The 18,883-nt window shown below is 39.2% G+C and overlaps 1 pseudogene; it reads left to right on the top strand.

Moving 5' to 3' along the window:
- Window positions 1–4,257: 4,257 nt before the first annotated feature.
- Window positions 4,258–4,704, top strand: LOC129640146 (ubiquitin-conjugating enzyme E2 D3-like; annotated as a pseudogene).
- Window positions 4,705–18,883: the final 14,179 nt, after the last annotated feature.

Raw genomic sequence — 18,883 nt, 5'->3', positions numbered from 1 at the left:
GAAGAAATCAAAAAAGAAATAAAAATATTCATAGAAATGAATGAAAATGAAAACACAACAACCCAAAACCTGTGTGACACTGTAAAAGCAGTGCTAAAGGGAAAGTTCTTAGCAATACAAGCATACCTCAAGAAACAAGAAAAAATTCAAATAAATAACCTAACTCTACACCTAAAGCCACTAGAAAAAGAAGAAATGAAGAACCCCAGGGTTAGTAGAAGGAAAGAAATCTTAAAAATTAGGGCAGAAATACATGCAAAAGATACAAATGAGACAATAGCAAAAATCAACAAAGACAAAAGCTGGTTCTTTGAAAGGATAAATAAAATTGACAGACCATTAGTCAGACTCATCAAGAAACAAAGGGAGAAAAATCAAATCAATAAAATTAGAAATGAAAATGGAGAGATCACAACAGACAACACAGAAATACAAAAGATCATAAGAGACTACTATCAGCAATTATATGCCAATAAAATGGACAACATGGAAGAAATGGACAAATGCTTAGAAAAGCACAACTTTCCAAAACTGAACCAGGAAGAAATACAAAATCTTGACAGACCCATCACAAGCACGGAAATTGAAACTGTAATCAGAAATCTTCCAGCAAACAAAAGCCCAGATCCAGACGGCTTCACAGCTGAATTCTACCAAAATTTTAGAGAAGAGCTAACATCTATCCTACTCAAACTCTTCCAGAAAATTGCAGAGTAAGGTAAACTTCCAAACTCATTCTATGAGGCCTCCATCACCCTAATACCAAAACCTGACAGCTCAGTTCAGTTCAGTTCAGTTCAATCACTAAGTCATGTCCAACTCTTTGCGACCCCATGAATCACAGCACGCCAGGCCTTCCTGTCCAACACCAACTCCGGGAGTTCACTCAAACTCACGTCCATTGAGTTGGTGTTGCCATCCAGCCATCTCACCCTCTGTCGTCCCCTTCTCCTCCTGCCCCCAATCCCTCCCAGCATCAGAGTCTTTTCCAATGAGTCAACTCTTCACATGAGTTGGCCAAAATACTGGAGCTTCAGCTTTAGCATCACTCCTTCCAAAGAACACCCAGGGCTGATCTCCTTTAGAATGGACTGGTTGGATCTCCTTGCAGTCCAAAGGACTCTCAAGACAAAGATGCCACAAAAAAAGAAAACTACAGGCCAATATCACTGATGAACATAGATGCAAAAATCCTTAACAAAAGTCTAGCAATCAGAATCCAACAACACATTAAAAAGATCATACACCATAACCAAGTGGGCTTTATTCCAGGGATGCAAGGATTCTTCAATATCTGCAAATCAATCAATGTAATACACCACATTAACAAATTGAAAAAATAAAAGCCATATGATTATCTCAATAGATGCAGAGAAAGCCTTTGACAAAATTTGACATTAATTTATGATAAAAACTCTCCAGAAAGCAGGAATAGAAGGAACATACCTCAACATAATAAAAGCTATGTATGACAAACACACAGCAAACATTATCCTCAATGGTGAAAAATTGAAAGCATTTCCCCTAACGTCAGGAGCAACACAAGGGTGCCCACTTTCACCACTACTATTCAACATAGTTTTGGAAGTTTTGGCCACAGCAATCAGAGCAGAAAAAGAAATAAAAGGAATCCAAATAAGAAAAGAAGAAGTAAAACTCTCACTGTTTACAGATGACATGATCCTCTACATAGAAAATCCTAAAGAATCCACCAGAAAATTACTAGAGCTAATTAGTGAATATAGTAAAGTTGCAGGATATAAAATCAACACACAGAAATCCCTTGCATTCCTATGTGTACACCCATGGTGGATGCATGTTGATGTATGGCAAAACCAATACAATATTGTAAAGTAAAAAAGAAAGAAAGAAAGAAAATAGAAAGAGAAATTAAGGAAACAATTCCATTCACCATTGCAACGAAAAGAATAAAATACTTAGGAATATATCTGCCTAAAGAAACTAAAGACCTATATATAGAAAACCATAAAACACTGGTGAAAGAAATCAAAGAGGACACTAATAGATGGAGAAATATGCCATGTTCATGGATCGGAAGAATCAATATAGTGAAAGAGTATACTACCCAAAGCAATCTATAGATTCAATGCAATCTCTACCAACTTGCTGCTGCTGCTGCTGCTGCTGCTGCTGCTGCTAAGTCACTTCAGTCGTGTTCAACTCTGTGCGACCCCATAGACGGCAGCCCACGAGGCTCCCCCGTCCCTGGGATTCTCCAGGCAAGAACACTGGAGTGGGTTGCCATTGCCTTCTCCAATCCCTGTCAAGCTACCAACGGTATTTTTCACAGAGCTAGAACAAATAATTTCACAATTTGTATGGAAATACAAAAAACCTCGAATAGCCAAAGCAATCTTGAGAGAGAAAAATGGAACTGGAAGAATAAACCTGCCTGACTTCAGGCTCTACTACAGAGTCACAGTCATCAAGACAGTATGGTACTGGCACAAAGACAGAAATATAGATCAATGGAACAAAATAGAAAGCCCAGAGATAAATCCACGCACCTATGGACACCTTTGACAAAGGAGGCAAGAATATACAATGAAGAAAAGACAATCTCTTTAACAAGTAGTGCTGGGAAAACTGGTCAACCACTTGTAAAAGAATGAAACTAGAACACTTTCTAACACCATACACAAAAATAAACTCAAAATGGATTAAAGATCTAAACTTAAGACCAGAAACTATAAAACTCCTAGAGGAGAACATAGGCAAAACACTCTCCGACATAAATCACAGCAGGATCCTCTATGACCCACCTCCCAGAATATTGGAAATAAAAGCAAAAATAAACAAATGGAACCTAATTAAAATTAAAAGCTTCTGCAAAACAAAGGAAACTATAAGCAAGGTTAAAAGACAGCCTTCAGAATGGGAGAAAATAATAGCAAATGAAGCAACTGACAAAAAACTAATCTCAAAAATATACAAGCAACTCCTGCAGCTCCATTCCAGAAAAATAAATGACCCAATCAAAAAATGGGCCAAAGAACTAAACAGACAATTCTCCAAAGAAGACATACAGATGGCTAACAAACACATGAAAAGATGCTCAACATTACTCATTATCAGAGAAATGCAAATCAAAACCACAATGAGGTACCATTTCACGCCAGTCAGAATGGCTGCTATCCAAAAGTCTACAAGCAATAAATGCTGAAGAGGGTGTGGAGAAAAGGGAACCCTCTTACACTGTTGGTGGGAATGCAAACTAGTACAGCCACTATGGAGAACAGTGTGGAGATTCCTTAAAAAACTGGAAATAGAACTGCCTTATGACCCAGCAATCCCACTGCTGGGCATACACACTGAGGAAACCAGAAGGGAAAGAGACACGTGTACCCCAATGTTCATCACAGCACTGTTTATACTAGCCAGGACATGGAAGCAACCTAGGTGTCCATCAGCAGACAGATGGATAAGAAAGCTGTGGTACATATACACAATGGAGTATTACTCAGCCATTAAAAAGAATACATTTGAATCACTTCTAATGAGGTGGATGAAACCAGAGCCTATTATACAGTGTGAAGTAAGCCAAAACGAAAAACACCAATACAGTATACTAACACATATATATGGAATTTAGAAAGATGGTAACGATAACCCTGTATGCGAGACAACAAAAGAGACACACATGTATAGAACAGTCTTTTGGACTCTGTGGGAGAGAGAGAGAGTGGGATGATTTGGGAGAATGACCTTGAAACATGTGTAATATATAAGAAATGAATCACCAGTCCAGGTTCGATGCAGGATACAGGATGCTTGGGGCTGGTGCACTGGGATGACCCAGAGGTATGGTATGGGGAGGGAATTGGGAGGGGGGTTCAGGATGGGGAGCATGTGTATACCTGTGGCAGATTTATATTGATGTATGGCATAACCAATACAATATTGTAAAGTAAAAATAAATAAATAAAGCAAAATAAAATAAAATAAAAACACAATAAAACGGTAAAAAAAAATAAAATTTAAAAAATTTAAAAAAAAAAGTGAAGAAAGGAGATGGGCTCCTGTCAGGAGGAGTGCACAAAATTGCCCTTTAGTCATTGCAGCATGACAGCTCCTGTTAACCAGCCTTGAGATTCTCACGAGTTCCACCTCAATACCAAGTGCCTGTATCTGGCAGAGCCGATGGGAGAGCAAAAGACAATCCTTCCCAGCTGCTGGTATAATCAACGGTTTTTGCAGGACCTTTGAGCACCCACTGAGAGAGTGAGGAGCCATATTATGGCACAGACCAGGACGCTGAAATGGATTAATAAGGAAGTTAGTGATTTGGCCCGTGACCCTCTAGCACATGCACGTCGATTTGGAGATGATACATTTCATTGGCAAGCCACAATTATGGGACCTAATGACAGCCATTTCAAGGCGGTGTATTTTTGACAAATCATTTTCCTTCAGACCACCCTTTCAAACCACCTAAGGTGCATTTACAGCAATAATCTATCATCCAAATATTAACAGTAATGGCAGCATTTGTCTAGATATTCTAAAATGACAATGGTCTCCTGCTTTAACTATTTCTAAAGTTTTTTTTTTTTTTATCCATTTGTTCACTGCTATGTGATTCAAACCCAGATGACCCCTAGTGCCAGAGATTGCACAGATCTATAAAACAGAGATAAGTACAACAAAATATCTCAGGAATGGAGTCAGCAGTATGCCATGTGATGCTACCTTAAAGTCAGAATAACCTGCATTATAGCTGTACTAAACACAAATTACTGCTCCTTTTATTTATTTATTTTTTCTTATCTGGCTGCTCCCCTTTTGGACCTCATCTTTTTTTATTTTATTTTTTGTCTACCTCCTCCATTCATTCACATGCTCATCTGAGAAGACTTAAGTTCTTCCAGCTTTGGACAACAACTGCTTTTAGAAACTAAAGTAGTTACAAGAGAACAGTTGCCCAAGATTCAGAATTTTTATTTTTTTTATTTTTATGTTTTGGTGTTGATTCTCTCTTAAAAAAAATATTTATTTTAGTTGGAGGCTAATTACTTTATAATATTGTAGTGGGTTTTGCCATACATTGATATGAATCAGCCATGGGTTTACATGGGTTCCCCATCCTGAACCTCCCTCCCACCTCCCTCCCCATCCAATCCCTCTGGGTCATCCTAGTGCACCAGCCCCAAGCATCCTGTCTCATACATGGAACCTGGACTGGCGATCCATTTCACATATGATAATATACATGTTTCAATGTTATTCTCTCAGATCATCCCACCCTCTCCTTCTCCCACAGAGTCCAAAAGACTGTTCTATTCATCTCTGTCTCTTTTGCTGTCTTGCATATAGGGTTATTGTTACCAACTTTCTAAATTCCATATATATGTGTTAATACACTGTATTGGTCTTTTTCTTTCTGGCTTACTTCACTCTGTATAATAGGCTCCAGTTTCATCCACCTCATTAGAACTGATTCAAATGAATTCTTTTTATTGGCTGAGTAATATTCCACTGTGTATATGTACCACAGCATTCTTATCCATTTGTCTGCTGATGGACACCTAGGTTGCTTCCATGTCCTGGCTAGTATAAACAGTGCTGAGACAAATATTGGGCTACACATGTCTCTTTCAATTCTGGTTTCCTCAGTGTGTATGCCCAGCAGTGGGATTGCTGGGTCATAAGGCAGTTCTATTTCCAGCTTTTTAAGGAATCTCCACACTGTTCTCCGTAGTGGCTGTACTAGTTTGCATTCCCACCAACAGTGTAAGAGGGTTCCCTTTTCTCCACACCCTCTCCAGCATTTATTGCTTGTAGACTTTTGGATAGCAGCCATTCTGACTGGCGTGAGATGGTACCCCATTGTGGTTTTGATTTGCATTTCTCTGATAATGAGTAATGTTGAGCATCTTTTCATGTATTTGTTAGCCATCTGTATGTCTTTGGAGAATTGTCTGTTTAGTTCTTTGGCCCATTTTTTGATTGGGTCATTTATTTTTCCGGAATTGAGCTGCAGGAGTTGCTTGTATATTTTTGAGATTAGTTTTTTGTCAGTTGCTTCATTTGCTATTATTTTCTCCCATTCTGAAGGCTGTCTATTCACTTTGCTTATAGTTTCCTTCGTTGTGCAAAAGATTTTAATTTTAATTAGGTCCAATTTGTTTATTTTTGCTTTTATTTCCATTACTCTGGGAGGTGGGTCATAGAGGATCCTGCTGTGATTTATGTTGGAGAGTGTTTTGCCTATGTTTTCCTCTAGGAATTGTTTTTTTTTTTTTAATGGATCATGTGTATTATGTGGCCAGTGTCTTGGTTGTGAGATTAAAACCATTCCTAATTGCTCTAACATGCTGAAGAATCATCTGAGAGGGAGGGAGATGGATGCTGAGCTGTCACGTCATAGGAAGCAGAATTATTCTAGCAACATCCATTTAAGCCTTCCACTGTTAAAGGTTTGAGGTTACATGATACACTTTATGCTCATAACTGATGTGGCTGGAGAATTGGTATTGAATTTATAGCATCAGCAGAACAGAAAATGTGATGTATTTTATACATGTCAATAAAAGAATGACCTGTTCTTGTTCTACAGAGAATAAAAATTGGAAGTCAAACACCCTTTCTATTCCAAAAAAACATCTCAAACATTTTGTAATTTTCACTTAAATTGTTAGGAGGCTTAGAGCTCTTAGTTAATCTATCTTCCAATGCATTGTTTAACATAGCACTGAATAAATGTTGTGAGTTGTCAACGGATGAGTGATCAACTAATAGTCTGATAGTAATTGATTTATTTTTCTTCAATAAAGTTGCTTAAACCAAAAAAAATGAAGGAATATAAGGTTGGATTTTCACATGCATTGGCATACCAAATATTAATTTTATATAAGTTCAGCATATCCAGTTGGACAAATGTAAAGGAATGCATTCTCTAATAACCCCTTCATTGTATCCTCATCACAAAAGCAGATAAGACAATGAATCTAAAACAAAAGGAAATGCAGGTTATTACTGACTGCCCCTATAAAAGTGTTAAGACAATAAAAAAAAGGAGCAAAGCAATTTAAAGTCAGTTTTAAAATACCAAACAAGGTGTCTTGATAACTATTAAAGAAAATAATATTCAGTGACACTTGTTAAAGATGGTAAGACAGACTTTATTCAGGACAGTTTAGATAGGTATAATAACAACTACAATGGGTTTTTACAATGGGGGACAGAGATTGGTTTCAACTCCAACCACAGGATAGAAAAGTGGGTATTTATCATCAAGAAGTAGTCCATGGAAGAGAAAAATACTGTGAGGAAAAATCAGGTGTTCTGGTGAACTTTCTGAGTTGTCCATACAGCAGTAGGCTCAAAGGCTGTCTATTAAAAAAATGATGTGGCAATTATTTAACTTTATAAGAAGTAATCAGTTTCAGCTTGCAAGACTTTATGCAAAGGACAGTTTCAGTCCTGAATGATTTTAAGTCAGAAGAGGGGAAAAAGTGGAAACTTTAATTTGGAGAGTTGTAGCAGGATACAGGAGAAAAGAAGGATTGGGTAAGGAGTGACAAAATGTGCAAGATGAAATCCACATGGGTACACCATAGTTTTTAATTTTAAAAAAGTTCCTTCTGCAATCACCTCCATTATTATCAAAGATAATCAAAGTATTCATAAGACTAATTTGTTTACAAAATAAGTTAGTTTCATTAAACTTGGTTTTACTCTTTACATAACTGAGGCACAGCAATTGCCCACATGGGCCCTTTTTAAGTTTGCTTTGCTGGAACTTTACATACGGAATCTCAGATTGGGCTTTTAAAAGCCTCTTGAGACTAGGAAAATAAGGCAAAAACTCATCACCAGATTTTGCCTGAAATACCTATAGATTTAAGTGTATTTCTCTTTCTTCAGGTCTTTGAAATATCCTGAGCTTCCTAAAACTTCCAGGAAGTTACATTCCTTACTCACTTGTAGGGCAAGAAAGCCTATAGTCCAGGTATAGACAGTTTTTCTAAGGGGTGACTTCATAAGCGTGCCTGTGTGCTCAGTCACTCATGTCCAACCTTTTGTGACCCAATGGACTGTAGCCTTCTAGGCTCTTCTTTCCATGGGATTTTTACAGGCAAGAGTATTGTAGCTGGTTGCTCTTTCTTACCCCAGCAGATCTTCCTGACCCAGAGATTGAACCCAGTTCTCCTCTGTCTCATGCACTGGCAGGTGGATTCTTAACCACTGAACCACCTGGGAAGCCTGGCTTTATAAGCACTGGTGCCTTAAAGTCAATGGTCATCTGATTTATTGTACATCATTCTAAAATATAACATTCCATTCAGAGCATTGCTAATAATTAAATGTTTGCAATTGTGTTCTGTTACAAGGAGAACAGACTCTAACTGAATTGATGCAAATAACTATATTTCCATTAAAATAAGAATATTCTCTAAGAGTTTCCAAATTCTTGAGGTATCAGTTAAGAGGAAATGATAAAAGGTTGAATTTTGTTTACAAAGATATAATTTACCAAATTACTCTAAGTTATAGATAGCTTGGACTTCCCTGGTAACTTAGCTGGTAAAGAATCCACCTGCAATTCAGTAGACCCCAGTTTGATTCCCGGGTCGAGAAGATCCCCTGGAGAAGGTATAGGCTACCCACTCCAGTATACTTGGGCTTCCCTGGTGGCTCAGATGATAAAGAATCCGCCTGCAATTCAGTAGACCCCAGTTTTATTCCTGGGTCGAGAAGATCCCCTGGAGAAGGTATAGACTACCCATTCCAGTATGCTTGGGCTTCCCTGTTGGCTCAGATGATAAAGAATCCGCCTGCAGTGCAGGAGACCTGGGTTGGATCCCTGGGTCGTGAAGACTTCCTAGAGGAGGGCATGGCAACCCACTCCAGTATTCTTGCCTGGAGAATCTCCATGGACAGATGAGCCTGATGAGCTACAGTTCATGGGGTCACCAAGAGTTGGACACGACTGAGTAACTAAGGACACCACAGCAGATAGATAGCTTAAGAGGAAAACATGTTTCCTTAAATCTGGAAAATAAAATATTTAATTCTTTAACCAGCAATATATCAAACAAGAAGTTATAGTCTAAAAATTCCAAAAATACATACCAGTTCATTTAGTCAAATATAACTAATTCTTATTTTTCTTGATTTCAGGCTGGAAAATATATGAATTCATGAGTTTCTTCATTAGTTCTGGAAATTCTTACACAGTTCAGTGGTATGGTCCTCAAGTTATTGAAGGCACACCATTATGGAGCATTCTTATTTGCAGCTAATTATAAATACTTTCAGAGAATAATTGCAATATAGCAGTAACTGAAAATGATGAAAGATAAAAAAATGACCATGGCTAAAGATCTGCTGTAAGTTCATTTGTGGAGGAATTTTAGTTATTTCTGTGGCATACACCATGTTAACATACTAACTGAACAACAAGAATATCAACATGTTTCTATGAACTTCATGTTAATTCTGAAATATCTACATTAAAAATATATATCTGTACACATATACTGAAAGACAGTTCATCATTACTTCCTTTTTGACAATGCTTGCCACGTAATTTGACATATCAGATAAACCTAAATATACCTCTGTTTTACAAGGTGAGAGAAAAATACTTCAAGACTTTCCAGGGGGCTTCTGGGAAACCTCGAAGTTAGTTTGCCTATGAAAAGACTCAATTCAGAATTTTATTTTGAGAAGTTTCAAAATTGTCAAAAAGATGGAACAGTTGACTAAATAGGATCACAGGTAGATGGCTATCAATTTAATAAAAGTTACAACAAAATTTCAAACATTAATATAGAAAGTTGTTGTTATTCAGTCACTCAGTCGTGTCTGACTCTTTGTGATCCCATGGACTGCAGCACTCCAGGCTTCTCTGTTCTTCATTGTCTCCCAGAGCTTGGTCGAAACTCATGTCCACTGAGTCGGGGATGCCATCCAACCATCTCATCCTCTGTCATCCCCTTCTCCTCCTGCCTTCAATCTTGCCCAGCATCAGGGTCTTTCTAATGAGTTGGCTCTTTCCATCAGGTGGAGCTTCAACTTATCCGTCCTTCCAATGAATATTCAGGGTTTATTTACTTTAGGATTGACTGGTTTGATCTTGCAGTCCAAGGGACACTCAACAGTCATCTGTAACACCAGTTAAAAAGCATTAGTTCTTCAGCACTCAGTCTTCTTTATGGTCCAACTCTTACATCATACATGACTACTGGAAAAACCATACCTTGACTATATGGATCTTTGTCAGCAAAGTAATGTCTCTGCTTTTTAAAACACTGTCTAAGACCCTTTTCTTCCAAGGAGCAAAGGTCTTTAATTTCATGGCTGCAGTCACCATCTGCAATGATTCTGGAGCCCAAGAAAATAAAGTCTGTCACTGTTTCCATTGTTTTCCCCATCTATTTGCCATGAAATGATGAGACTGGTTGCCATGATCTTAGTTTTTTGAATGTTGAGTTTTAAACAGCTTTTTCAATCTCCTCTTTCATTTATCAAGAGACTCTTTAGCTCCTCTTTACTTTCTCTCATAAGGGTGGTGTTATCTGCATATCTGAGGTTGTTGATATTTCTCCCAGCAATCTTGATTCCAGTTTGTGCTTCATTCAGCCTGGCATTTTGCATGCTGTACTCTGCATATAAGTCAAATAGCAGGGTGGCAATATACATCCTTGATGTACTCCTTTCCCAACTTTGCAACAGTCTGTTGTCCAGTTCTAACTGCTGCTTCTTGACCCATATACAGGTTTCTGAGGAGGCAGGTTAGGTGGCCTGGTACTTCCATCTCTTTCTGAATTTTCCAGTTTGTTGTGATCCACACAGTCAAAGGCTTTAGCATAGTCAATGAAGCAGAGATAGATGTTTCTCTGGAACTCTCTTGCTTTTCCTATGATCCAGCAGATGTTGGCAATTTGATCTCTGGTTCCTCTGCCTTGTCTAAATCCAGCTTGAACATCTGGGAGTTCTCAGTTCATGTATTTTTGAAGCCTAGCTTGGAGAATTTTGAGCATTACTTTGGTAGCATGTGAAATGAGTACAACTGTGTGGTAGTTTGAACATTCTTTGGTATTGCCCTTCTTTGAGATTAGAATGAAAACTGACCTTTTCCAGCCCTGTGGGCACTGCTGAGTTTTCCAAATTTGCTGATATGTTGAGTGCAGCACTTTAAGAGCATCACCTTTTAGTATTTTAAATAGCTCAGCTGGAATTCCATAACCTCAGCTAGCTTTGCTCCTAGTGATGCTTCCTAAGACCCACTTGACTTCACACTCCAGGATGTCTGGCTATAGGTGAGTGATTACACTATCATGGTTATTTGGGTCATGAAGATCTTTTTGGTATAGTTCTGTGTATTCTTGTCACCTTGTCTTAATATCATCTGCTTCTCTTAGAAGGTTATGTGCTTATAAGGCAAACAAAAAATCCTTAGCTCTTTAAATATTAAAAACACCCAATTTTCTTAAGTAATTAAAGACCTTATAAAGATTACATCAAGCACAGAAAACCATTCTAAATCATATAAACTTGATTTCTCAGGCAGGTAGCTTAAAAGATAAAGAAATGGTTATGAAGTATCAAATGCCAGGCCCTTGCATGTGGTACCTGTGAGTAAGTGAAACCAGACTGATCATATAGGAAAATCACCTCAGCAGGTGATTAGAAAGGCATGGTAACATGCTGGAAGGAGAATTAGGCACCAAATGGCCCAATCTGAAAGAAATAAAGATTCCAGTACATCAACTTGAGAATGAAGAGCGAAGGAAAAGTGACATCTGAGTGTGAGTTTCTTTGAGTTTCTAGGTTGTTGACTGTTGCTTTCACCACTAGTCTTGGGGTTTTGTCTTCTGTGCTATGTGGCCTGTGAAGTCTTGCTGCCACAGTAAGCAATCAGGCCTAAATCCCCGAGATGGGAGAACCAAGTCCAGGACTTTGGACCACCAGACAACTCCCAACCCCACAGAATATTAATCAGAAAATGCTCTCCCAAAGGCCTCCATCTCAACACTAAGACCAAGCTCCATCCAAAGGCTAGCAAGCTCCAGTGCCTGATGTATCATGCCAATCTTTCAGCAAAACAGGAATACAAAACTGCAGATTAGCAGACAGGTTGCCTAAAGCCATATAAAGCCCAAATACATCCCCAAACACACTACTGGACACAGCTGTACTTCAGAGAGACAAGATCCAGCTCCATCCATGAGAACAGTGGCACAAGTCCCCCAAACCAAGAAATGTTCACAATGCACTGGTCCAGCAGACCCATGGAAGGCAGACTACAATTAAGAGGAACTGTGGCCCTCCACCTTACAGAAAGGAGACCTAAAACACTAAATTAAACAAAATGAAAAGACAATAAGCATGTAGCAGATGAAAGAATATGGTAAAAACCCACAACATGAAACAAATGAAGAGGAAATAGGCAGTCCACCTGAAAAAGAATTCGGAGTAATCATAGTAAAGACTATTCAAAATCTTGAAAATAAAATGGAAGCACATATAAAGAGACTGGAGACACAGATCAAGAAGATACATGAGGGAGAACAAGATGGCAGAAGAGTAGGTGGACATGGAGTACATCTCTCTCCATGGATACATCAGGAATACACCTTCGAACACAGAAGTGCATACAGAACATCAGCTGAGAGAAGACAGGAGTACCTGACCAGTGGAAAAGAATATATGGAACCACAAAAACTTGGTAGGTTGAAGGAACTAGGGGGAGAAACACGAGTGTTAGTAAGACTGTACTTGCCCTTGGTGGGTGGGGGAACTGAAGCAGGAGTCCGATCCCCATAGTGGGGCAATTGTCTGAGTCAGAGGAGAAACATTTAAGGCTGAGAGTGAAACAGCTGATCTGTGGCAGCCTAAATGTAATGAGAATCAGACAGTTCTTGCTGCAGTCGCAGTCATACATACACTGTTCAGGAACATGGTTTCCTGGAAGGGGCAGCGGCTGGGTGCTGGAGTGTAGGGATTGTGGAGCAATTCCAGTGTGAGGGCTGCTGTTGACTGTGGAAAGATGGATCGAGAGGATGTGAGGGAGTGGATCATGGTGGGAAATGCATGCGGAGAAAAGCCAGGCAGCCATGGAAGTAAGGTGATACTGCTGAGTCATGTGTAGGGAGTGGAGCCATCACCATAGCCTCTCTGTCTCCAGACACCAGCATTGGTCAGCTGAACAATAGAGAGGCTGGCCCATCAAAGGCCTGATGCACTGAGCTAGAGTACGACCCCACCCAGGGTGCCCTTTTAAGTGCCTGATGCATCTATCTACAGAGTAGGACCCCAGTCAGGGGGGCTCCTTTATGTGCCTGAAGCACTAAACAACAGAGAACGACCCCAGGCAAGGGATCCCTCTAAGTGCCTGAACAGCAGAGGTATGGAGAAAGACAGGCCAAAGAGGCCTTCTGATCATCAGCTACAAGAGGCTCGATAAAAGACTCTGATAGGGCCATAACTCGTGCCATGGAGGCAGTCTTTGTCCCCAAACACTTGACACCACCAAGGTCCCCGCAAGCCAAGCAGCTGCACTACCTTCACATTCAACTCTCATTGGGGCAGAGCTGCCACACGCAAAAAAAAAAAAAAAAAACAAAAATATCTTGTGTTTATGCATGCAGGGTTGCTTTGATCCTGTCTGACTCTTTGCGACCATGTAGACTGTGGCCTGCCAGGCTTCTCTGTCAGAGAAGGGGTTCTCCAGGCAAGAATACTGGAGCCTATTGGCCAATACTGGTTGCCATACCCTTCTAGAGCACTATATTTCCTGCCGCCCTAGCCGTCAACCCCCTGAATACCTGGTGCTGCCAGAACCCCGGCAACCCAAGCAGCTGCACCACTTCCACACCTGGCCCTCACAGGGGAAAACCCAAGCCATCCAGGGCAGCCTCAAGAGCTAAACCCCAGTGGACGACACACTTGTAGGGGTGGAAATAAAACCACAATTGAAACCGAGGGGCAGTGTGACTAAGGAAAAAGACCCAAAACCTTCCCACCAGCCGTACAAGCTGCAGATTAAATCCACAAGATCAACTAGGCAGACTCTGTGGCTATGGAATATATAAAAGGCCACTGAGAGCTCCCACAAAAGAAACACTAGTTCTGATAGCTGTGGACACTGGAGGCAAGAACACACAGGAGTATTTGAGCAGCCCCCACAGCAGGTCCAGAGATCAGTACAGAGTTGGAGGGCATCCTAGGGAGGTAAGGTGGACTGTGATTCCCAGCTCAGGAAAGGACTCTGACAGCAGTGACTCAAGAAAAATATTTATTATTCTCATTTTTTGACTTGTTCTGTAGATTATTTTGGATTCCTCCCCCCCCCCCGTTTTTTCCCCCTCTGTTGTTGTTGTTGATTTTATTGGCACTGAGAAATCAAATTAAGCTTTTGAGCTTTTTTCTTTTTCCTCAGTCACATTTTTTTTTTTTTATTGTTGTCATAAACCTCTCCCTCTACGTTGGGCTTTTGCAGTTCTGTGGAGTTTTCTTTTCTTTTAATTTTTAAACCTATTATTATTTTTTCTACATTTATTCCTTTGTTTGCTTTGCTGACTGTTCTTTTACCCTTGCAGTTAATCTTTAATGTATATAAATCTTATTTATCTACCTCTATTTAACTTTGCATGTCTATTCTTTCTTTCTTTTCTTTCATTCCTTTCCTCTCAACATATTTGTTAGTTTTATTTTCATTGCTTTATTCCCCAATTGTCACTTTGCTTTAGTTTTGTCTTCCAGTTTGTGGTTTAATTAGTTTTGTCCTGGTAGATATCATTTTTGGTTTCCTTTCTTCCCCAGGTGAATCTATTGTACTTAATTTTTGTTGGACTGTTTTGATTTTGCTTATGGATGTATATGTAGATGTGTATATTCAGTTACATTTCCTATTGTTGTTATAAACCTCTGCCTTTACATTGGGCTTTTGCAGTTCTGTGGAGTTTTCATTCTTTTCCCCTTTTTTCTTTGTTTTCTTCTCTTTTCTATAATTTCAATTTTTAAAACCTATTATATTTTTTCTACATTTATTCCTTTGTTTGCTTTTCCTCCTGTTCTTTTCCCCTTGTAGTTAATCTTTAATGTATATAAACCTTCATCATCTACCTCTATTTAATGTTGCATATCTATTCTTTCTTTCTTTCCTTTCCTCTCAACATATTAGTTAGTTTTGTTTTCACTGCTTTATTCCCCACTTTGCACCTTGGTTTAGTTTTGTTTTCCAGTTTGTGCTTAAGTTAGTTTTGTTCTTAACTGGTAAATCTAATTTTTGATTTCCTTTGTTCACCAGATCAATCTACTATACTTTATTATTATTGGACTGTTTTCACTTTGATCATGGGTGTATATTCCATTATTTAACTTATTATATGCCTGCTTTTGTAACTGCCATTTGTCTGGGGTTCATCTTTGGTTTCTCATTTTTGGATATTTGTTTTACTCTCCCTTAATGCTACAACAAACCAGTTGTTGAATCTTCATTCCTGACCAGAGATCAAACCCTGAGCCTTTGGAGTGGGAGCACTGACTCCAAGATGCTAGACTACCAGAGATCTAACAGTAGAGAGTATTAAATAGTGAGAACTCACACATAGGAAATCACTTGAATACAAGACCCAGCATTACACAACCACCTGTGCAGGATGCCTCATCTACACAACAAACAAAACAAAAATACAAGCCAAATCATCAGCAGACAGGAGTACCACCTCAGTCAGCCTTGCCCATCAGAGGAAAAAACAAACAAACAAACAAAAAAACAAAAAAAAAAAAAACAAAAATTCAGCACAAATGTCACGCTATATGAAGCTCACACAAACCACTGGACCAAAATTAGGAGTGCAGAGCAAAAAGGAAGAAAGAATTCAACCTTCTTCAGGGAAAGAATTCAACTTTCCTTGAAGCCTGGGAAAAGGCGATCTCAAAAACAATAACTTTTAAAAAAAAATGAAAAGGCAGAGAAATACTGCACAAATGAAGGAAAAAACTAGAAACACAGAAGTCCAAATAAATGAAAAGGAAATAGGAAGATTACCTGAAAAGGAATTCAGAATAATGATAATAAAGTTAATAAAAAACCTTGAAAACAAAATGGAGAAAATCCAAAAATCCATCAACAAAGACCTAGAAGAATTAAAGAATAAGCATACAGAGAAAAACAACACAATTACTGAAATTTAAAATACATTAGTACTGCACAATTCAACTCATCAGAGAATGCAATGGCACCCCAATCCAGTACTCTTGCCTGGAAAATCCCACAGACAGAGGAGCCTGGTAGGCTGTAGTTCATGGGGGTCACTAAGAGTCAGACACGACTGAGCGACTTCACTTTCACTTTTCACTTTCCTTCATTGGAGAAGGAAATGGCAACCCACTCCAGTGTTCTTGCCTGGAGAATCCCAGGGATGGGGGAGCCTGGTGGGCCGCCGTCTATGGGATCGCACAGAGTTGGACACGACTGAAGTGACTTAGCAGTAGCAATAGCACATGCTAGTAAAGTAATTCTCAAATATCTCCAAGCCAGGCTTCAGCAATATGTGAACCGTGAACTTCTTGATGTTCAAGCTGGTTTTAGGAAAGGCAGAGGAACCAGAGATCAAATTGCCAATCCGCTGGATCATCGAAAAAGCAAGAGAGTTCCAGAAAAACATCTATTTCTGCTTTATTGACTATGCCAAAGCCTTTGACTGTGTGGATCACAATAAACTGTGGAAAATTCTGAAAGAGATGGGAATATCAGACCACCTGACCTGCCTCTTGAGAAATTTGTATGCAGGTCAGGAAGCCACAGTTAGAACTGGACATGGAACAACAGACTGGTTCCAAATAGGAAAAGGAGTACGTCAAGGCTGTATTTTGTCACCCTGCTTATTTAACTTCTATGCAGAGTACATCATGAGAAACGGTGGGCTGGAAGAAACACAAACTGGAATCAAGATTGCCGAGAAAAATTTCAATAACCTCAGATATGCAGATGACACCACCCTTATGGCAGAAAGTGAAGAGGAACTCAAAAGCCTTTTGATGAAAGTGAAAGTGGAGAGTGAAAAAGTTGGCTTAAAGCTCAACATTCAGAAAACGAAGATCATGGCATGCGATCCCATCACTTCATGGGAACTAGATGGGGAAACAGTAGAAACAGTGTCAGACTTTATTTTTTTTGGTTCCAAAATCAGTGAAGATGGTGATTGCAGCCATGAAATTAAAAGACGCTTACTCCTTGGAAGGAAAGTTATGACCAACCTAGATAGCATATTCAAAAGCAGAGACATGACTTTGCCAACAAAGGTCCGTCTAGTCAAGGCTATGGTTTTTCCAGTGGTCATGTATGGATGTGAGAGTTGGACTGTAAAGAAAGCTGAGTGCTGAAGAATTGATGCTTTTGAACTGTGGTGTTGGAGAAGACTCCTGAGAGTCCCTTGGACTACAAGGAGATCCAGCGAGTCCATTCTAGGACTTCTTTGGAAGGAATGATGCTAAAGCTGAAACTCCAGTACTTTGGCCACCTCATGCGAAGAGTTGACTCATTGGAAAAGACTCTGATGCTGGGAGGGATTGGGGGCAGGAGGAGAAGGGGACGACAGAGGGTGAGATGGCTGGATGGCATCACTGACTCGATGGACGTGAGTCTGTTTGAATTCCGGGAGTTGGTGATGGACAGGGAGGCCTGGTATGTTGCAATTCATGGGTCGCAAAGAGTCAGACACGACTGAGCAACTGAACTGAACTGAGAAGGAGTTAATAGCACAATATCTGAAGCAGAGGAATGAATCAGTGATCTGGAAGACAAAAATCAGTGATCTGGAAGACAGTGAGCTGTAAATAACTTCTGAACAGCAGTTTAAAGTAAAAAGAATGAAAAGAGCTGAGGACAGTCTCAGAGACCTCTGGGACCATATCAAATGCACCAACATTATAGGGGTCCCAGAAGAAAAAGAGAAAAAGAAGAGGTACAAGAAAATTTTTGAAGAGATTATAGTTGAAAATTTCCCCAACATGGAACAGCAAATAGCCAATCAAGTCCAAGAGGCACAAAGAGCCCCACACAGGATAAACCCAAGGAGAAACATGCCAAGACACATACTAATCAAACTAACAAAGACTAAACAGGAAGAAAGAATATTAAAACAGCAAGGGAGAAGCAACAAGTAACATACAAGGAAAACCCCGTACACTTAATAGCTGATCTTTCAACAGAAACTCTGTAGGCCAGAAAGGAATGGCAGGATATATTTAAAGTACAGAAAGGGAAAAATCTACAACCAAGATTACTATACCTGGCAAGGATCTCATTCAAAATTGATGGAGAAATAAAAAGCTTTTCAGACAAGCAAAAGTTAAGAGAATTCAATACCACCAATCTAGCTTTACAACAAATGTTACATGAAGTTAAATAGTCAAGAAATACAAGAGAAGAAAAAGGATATATAAAATCAACCCCAAACAATTAGAAAATGGCAATAGGAACATATATATCAAAAGTTATTTTAAATGTAAATGGATTAAATGCTGCAACCAAAGACACAGGCTGGCTGAGTGAATACAAAAACAAGACCCATATATATGTTGTCTACAAGAAACCCACTTTAGACCTCAAGACACATATAGACTGAAAGTGAGAGGATGGGAAAATATATTCCATGCAAATGGGAAACAAATGAAAGCTGGAGCAGCAATCCTCGTATCAGACAAAATAGACCTTAAAATAAAGATTAGAAGAGATAAGGTAGGACACTGCATAATGATCAAGGAATCAATCCAAGAGGAAGACATAACAATTGTAAATATCTATGCACCCAACATAGGAGCAACTCAATACATAAGACAAACACTAACAGACATAAAAGGAGAAATTGACAGTAACAAATTAATAGTAGGAAGCTTTAACACC

Source organism: Bubalus kerabau, chromosome X (assembly GCF_029407905.1).
Source record: "Bubalus kerabau isolate K-KA32 ecotype Philippines breed swamp buffalo chromosome X, PCC_UOA_SB_1v2, whole genome shotgun sequence".
Taxonomy (NCBI): Eukaryota; Metazoa; Chordata; class Mammalia; order Artiodactyla; family Bovidae; genus Bubalus; species Bubalus kerabau.
This window is presented reverse-complemented; position numbering and strand designations above follow the sequence as displayed.